The sequence below is a fragment of the Sciurus vulgaris genome, assembly GCF_902686455.1.
Source record: "Sciurus vulgaris genome assembly, chromosome: 13".
In the NCBI taxonomy this organism is placed as follows: Eukaryota; Metazoa; Chordata; class Mammalia; order Rodentia; family Sciuridae; genus Sciurus; species Sciurus vulgaris.
The window spans coordinates 53,295,845-53,302,927 of record NC_136474.1 but is presented as its reverse complement, the minus strand read 5'-3'; positions in this window follow the sequence as shown (position 1 = coordinate 53,302,927).

The window sequence follows — 7,083 nt, the reverse complement described above, 5'->3', positions numbered from 1 at the left end:
TGGCAAATTGACGATGAACTTTTTTTTTTTTTTTTTTTTAGTAAGTAGAAGTAGTACACTTTAAAATAACAAAAAAAAAAGAAGTACAATATTAGAAAATACGGAAACCAGTAACATAGTCATTTATCATCATTACCAATTTTTTGGCACTGTACATCACTGTATACGCTATGCTTCTACATGGCTGGCAGCACAGGTTCGTTTACACCAGGATCACCACAAACATGTGAATAACATATTGCAGGACAGTGTTATGACAACTGTGAGGTTGCTGGGAAATGGGAATTCTTCAGCTCCATTATAATCTTATGGGGCCATTGTTATACCTGTGGCCCACCGTTGAGCAAAACATCATTGCATAGAGCAAGGTTATATATGATCTATGAGCATGATATATATGATGGGTATATAATGGTAAGGACTTGACAACTTAGATATGGCAAAAATGATGGAGATGGCAGAGAAATGATATGTTTGGGAAATGCTATCCATCAAATTGGGGGGAAACCACCATTCCTTGTCCTAGCTCTTCTACTTTCCATCTGTAGACACCTGACCCCTAGAAAATCAATCTTCCTCATCTCCATGTCTCACAGAGGCAGTAAGAAGACTGAGTGGAGAAATGCATGTGTCAACTACACTGTGGTTCTCTCCAAACTGACCTTCCTTCTGTAACCCCAGCCTTGCATTTTTCAAAATCTGCCAACTTCCATGGGGCCTTTCTATTCAGTAATTATTTTCCCTATTCATTGCTATTGGCTCATTCTCTGTCTCTGACTTGCTTAAAATCCAGAGCCCTAAAAATGAGTCCTCCATTTTTATTTTAGTCAGTTCAGGCTACCATAACAAGCTATCGCAGACTAGGTAATGTAAACAAGAGACATGCATTTCTCACAGCTCTGGAGACCAGAAGTCCAAGGTCAAAGTATCAGCAGGGCTGGTCTCTGATGAAGCTTCTCCTTCAGGCTTGTAGACAGCACCTTCTCCCTGTCCCCACATGAACCTTCCTCTGTGCTAGTGCAGAGGAACGTGAGGGACTCCAGTATCTCTTCTTCTTATGAGGAAACCAGCCCTTTTGGATTAGGGACTCATCCTTATGATGTCATTTAACCTTAATTATCCCTGTAAGGGCCTGACTCCCATCAGTCACCTTGGTGGCAAGGGTCTGTACATATAAGCTTTGGGGGTACACTATTACACCCAAACACTTAGTGTACTCTTATTTTCTTCAAATAATGAAATGATGGATATACATCAAGGATTTTCAAACCAAGGTTGAATCACTTGTAATGCTTTTTTAAGTTACGGAATTCCAGGACCCATTCCAGATCTACTGAATTACAAAATTTGGAGGATGGTGCCCCGGGAGCTGTGGCTGTGATACCTGTGCAGGTGCATCCAGTGCCCCACCCTGGCAAGAACCTCTGACCTGCACCTCATGTCTTCACCCCCCACCTCCACTCCTGCCTACCCACCTTCTCCCCATTCTCTGATCTTCCTTCTTACTATTCAACTGCAGCAGTTCTTTTAAAAACCACCTGATGATTTCACAATTGCAAAATTACAGGACATTTCTTCAGTCTGTGTTCCCTTTAATATGTCTGCAATGGTTGTGCCCTAGAATACCCGGATTTCATGAAATTCTCTTTTTGTTCTCCATGGCATTGTGCCCACGTGAATTACATCTCTAACTCAAGGATTTGAGCGTTCTTTATCTGCCACGATTTACCCCAGTCCCAGAAAGCACTCTCCTGGGCATTTGTTTCCTTCTTTCTCCCAGGGCATCTAATTCATTCCAACAACCTCAAACATGGCTTTAGGGAAAATAATCCTGAAATCTTTAGATCACGCTATGAGCACCTTTTTCCACTGATCTCCTCCAGATACATGTCTCCTCAGGGGTATCCCATTTGTTCCTCAAACTCAGCATATTCATTTATTCATCAAATATTAAGAGACAACCATGTGCCAGGCCCTGTACTAGATTCTGGGAATGCAAGGCAAGAGCCAGACATAGTCTCACCCTCCCAGAGTGTGCAGTTTAATAAAGAAATGTAATCCATTTAGATTAAGGGGAGGTACCCAGAGAGGCATGTCTTAAAGGGATCCACAGTGGGAAAGAGGAGCAAGGTGTCAAGGTGGGGTATGTATGGTTAAGATCTTTGGGACAGTACAGTGAAACATACATTATTACCTCATGTACATATGCCACTGCATGACTGATGTGATCCTACAACACGTACAATTAGAAAAAATGAGAAACTATACTCCATTAATGTATGATTTATTAAAATGCATAAATGCATCTACTGCCATGTGTAACTAAATAGAACAAATAATTTTTAAAAATCTTTGGTTCTCGGGTGAGAAACGTGACTCTGAGACTTTGCACTTCTAGTGAACTGCATGACCTTGGGCAATTTTCTTGGTTTCCCAAATTATGAGATAGAATAACCATCACAGCCCTACCTTGGGTTATGTCAAGGATTACTGTCCCAGGTATGCTCAGCACAGTGCCTGGCATAGATGATGATGGACCACACAGCTGGCAGGACGGGGTAATGCAAAAGTCAAAGATGGCAATAATGGAGTGTGTCATCTGGAGTCACATAACAGAGAAGACCCTGGAAGCTGAAGAGTGCAGTTTACAGAAAGAAAGAGGGATGGGAACTATAATTCAATGGGTGGGAAATGATGGCAAAAACAGAGATGATAAGTGGAGATGAGTATTTAAGAACCCTTGACTGGTGGAGGGAAGTAGATTTAATGATCTCTGGTGAGTAACGCAGAGGAACCCATGAAGTACTCCCCATCTCCAAGGTGGGAGACACAGAGCAAGCTTCAAAGCTCATGGAAAGAGACAACATTAAGGGGAAAATTAAGACACAGAAAATGGGATAATCAATTGTATTGTGAATCTGAAAGTGTAGTCTGCACATTCCTAGAGGTCCCTGAGATCAAATCTATTTTCACAATCATAATAAAATATTATTTGCCCTTTTCTGCTGTATGACATTTTTGTTGTCAGTGCAAAAACAGCCATGGGTAAAACCGCTGGCACTTTGGCATGAATCAAGGTGGAGACTATAAACTGACCCCCGCATCATCTCTTGCCATGAAATCAATGCCAGTTCCACTTAAGAATGGCCTTGATGAAGCACATAAAAGTACGAATTCTATTAAATCTCCACCCATAAACCCACATCTTTTTAATACTCTATGTGGTCAAATGGGAAATTCACATAAAGTACTTCTGCAGACCAAATGTGGCGGTTTTGTTCACACCACACTGTGAGCTGAGTCAACCCCTTCTTTCGTGGAATACAATTTTTACTTTAAAGAATAGCTGACGAACTATGGCTAATAAAATTGAATATCTGAAGAACATTTTCTTGGAAATGAACGAACTAAGGCTGTCATTACAAAAAACTGGCAGTATTTATTTCCAATAATCATATTCAAGCTGGGCACAGTGGCACATGCCTGTAATCCCACAATTTAGAAGAAATGCAAACTGGAGAGAACTTGGTAAGACTTAGTGAAATCCTGTCTCAAAATAAAAAATACAATGGGTTGGGGAATGTAGCTGAGTGGTAAAGAGGCCCCGGGTTCAATCCCCAGTACCAATAATAATAATGGTAATAATAACAATAAAAATAGTAATAATAAAACTTTCAAGCAAAAAATATGTCTGGAAACTGTATGTGCTTCCATGAGTTTGACAGCTCTCTTCAATGTTTAAATGCCTTTTTGATGTGATTAGTGCTGATATCAATGAATGTATCTTTTTGATATTGTAAAATAAAATGTACCAAAATTCAGAAGATCTGCACAACTCAGTGAACCAACATTTTCAAATGACTGTGTATAATGTTAAAAATCACATCTTAGTAAAGCATCAAAATGCAAAACAAATTATGAATTTTAAAGTAACAAGGTATGAAATAGTCATCAGTGCATCTTCAGATCCAACATTATAGCTAGCATTTAAGAAACTATTGTTGAGTTTTAGTGTAATATCAAAGGAAATATTTATGATTATCTGAAGAGATTATTAAAATAATCCTCCCTAAAAATGTCAGTGAGGCAGGATTCTCTTCCCATACTTCAACCAAATAACATTTCCCAGTAGATTCTATATACATGTAGATATGAAAATCCAGTTATCTTCTTTTAAACCAGACTTGAAGAGATTTGCAAAATTATAAAACAATGCTTTCTTCTCACTAGTTTTTTTAATTAGGAAAATGTATTTATTTTAATTTTAAATTTCAAGTTAATTACTACATGTTGGATTTATTATTGTCATTTTAATATTGTTATTGAATTCTTCTTATTCTGTTTCAGCTCTTACGATGCTAAGTGTCAACACATGCAGCTCATATTAACAAATGTGCCCATTCATTGGGGTGCCCATTTTCAACTCTGTAGGGTTCCTGAAATCAGAAAGTTTGAGGATAACTGGATTAAAAAATGGTATTTGAGGAGCAGGAAAGGGTAGACCCAGAACAGAAGTGAAGGAATTCCCCTACAGGAAGCAGAAGGAGAAGAGGATTTGGCAAATGCCCAGACATTTTTAGGTTGATGGTAAGAATTTGAGAAATCTCCATTGGAAGTCTTACTTTATTGCAAAGTAGAAGTGAGCAAAATGGAAAGTGAAGAGATGTCAGGAGTTCAAGGAACCCATGGAGCAGCTCTGGAGGACGAGAGAACCACCTGGCCAGAGTCCTATAGAGAGAAGACAGCAGCACCTGGGGCCCCAGGATGGGTGAGTTCAGTAGTCCCCCCTCACCCAACAGGCTAATGCATTTCCTCTTTTGCCATAGGCGACACAGACAGAATGATTGATTAAGCTGGTTTATTTCTAGATGCTATAAAATGCCTAAAATACTGTATTAGTTTCTTGGTTCACTCTTCCTATTCTGATTTTATGCATACGCAATTTTTAAATTCAGCTTCTGATACTGATTTTGAAATCTAACTCTAGAAGTCTGGACAACTGTCAACCTTACCATCTTATATCAGTTTCACAAGGCAAACAACAACTTTCCCAAGGGAAATGGTTAAATGGGTTTCTCAGGTTTTCTTTCTGAAAGGTACACTATGGCTTGTTTTCTCAGTGGATTACACAGTGAGGGCAACCAAAAAATTGAAGTTCAGCTTCCTTGTCTGAAGTGAGAAAATGCAGTGATTAAGGCTAAATCTTCAGCAACCAAACCCTAGGATTGGCTCTTGTCTGCTACTATGTAAGGTTCATAGGTAGCTAAAGGTTAGAACCCTGGCTAGGCGACCACAAGAGCACTTTTCTCACTCACCAAAATGAAAGGCTCCAAGGGTTGCCCATCACTTTGAAGTGTCTAAGGAGCTCTGTTGCCATGTTGGATCGTGTTGGAACTAATGGTCTCAGCTGAGGCTGAGATCTCACCAGTCACTGGGGGCAGCAGTTTCTTGTCCCAAAACATTAGACAAAATGAGAAGGGCAATATGAGGTGTGCAAACTTCTTCTGAGAAATCAGCAATGTAATATGCTGTGTGTGACATTGGTACTATGGAAATACTGTAGAGTTCTCTCCTTCATTTTGCAAAGCAATCCCTCATTAAAAGTAGAGTTATTAGTAATAAAAATAAATAAGAATCACACTGTTGTTTTTTTTCACTAGCCACAAAACCTTATTGTAGGAATCAATACATATATCCTCTGAGAAATATTCTGAGGCATTCTCTCGATGGTCAAAAGCACATCAGAATCCGTTTTACTGATGTAAATTTGGTTTGCATGGCAAGAGAAAATAAAGATTATTGCAAAATCACGAACTGTCACACTGCTCTTAAGAGTTTACGAAGTGGCTTTCATTTACCTCTTCGGATGATGTTAAAGATTTGTGCACAGAAATGTATTTCAACAAAAATAAAAAGTATACTAAGTAAATTTATAAACTGTTTAGATATTGTTACAATGTTATAATGTACTAACAACTCTCAGATATCACCATGAACAAATGATTCTGATGTTGTCAATTGCTGGTGATAAAATTCTTTGATTCTTATAACTCTTTACTGGCATATCACCCATCTTTTTAAGAGGAACATGAAGAGCACTTAATATTTACATGCTCAGAAATTAGGAAGGTAATTAATCTTTAGAAGTGTGCTATGGGAGAAAAGAGAAATGGCACCTAAATAAAATGGAAAAAGAATATTTTATAGAGAAATGAAACATTGAATTTGAAAGGACAAGGGGAGAATGTTCAGGAGCCCCAGAACCACTGTTGGAAAGATCTGTCATGCACTAAATTGTGTCCCCACACCACCCTTCAAAAATTCCATATGTTAAGAAGATAACATTAGGATATATACCAAGAGATATGGGAAATGAGGGCACAGAGAGAAAAGGTCATGCAAGAAGATACACCTACAAGCCAAGGAGAAAGGTATCAAGAAAACCAAACTTACATCTTTATCTTGGACTTCTAACCACCAGAGCTAGGAAAAAATTGTTTTGTTGTTTCTCAGTCTATGGCATTTTGTTATAGAAACTAGAGAAGACCAATGCAATTCCAGGTGAATAAGAGAAAAGTTGGGGTCAGGGAAGGTGGAGGAGAGGAGCGTAGAGAGATGCCTGCAGCCAATCATGAGGGCTCTGTGCAGATCCACAGCTAGAACTCCACCTGGGAAACAAGGATGTAAAGAGGGCCAGTCAGAGGATGGGTTTCAGGTTTATAAGGCAGAAGCTCCCTTCTGCAGCAACATGGGCTGGAGGGAGACACAGCTGTGGGAAGGAGACCCTCTAGGAAGCCACTAATACAGGTGTCAGTCACTGAGGTTCTGAACTGAGAAGGCGGGATGGATACTGGATGTGATTATGAGGTTAGTGATAGAATTGAATGATTGGGAGTGTGAGTTGTCAGGAGAAGTTGGAGATGACTCCCAGTTTCTAACTTGGGTAGCCGGGTGAATGGAGATGGCATTCGATATGAAAGGGAAACTATAAAAAATTCCATGGTGGATATAATCATTTTACAGACCGTGTTTGTAGGTAGAAGGGGAAGCAGTAGTAAGCCTGCCCAAAGGAAGATCTCTTTT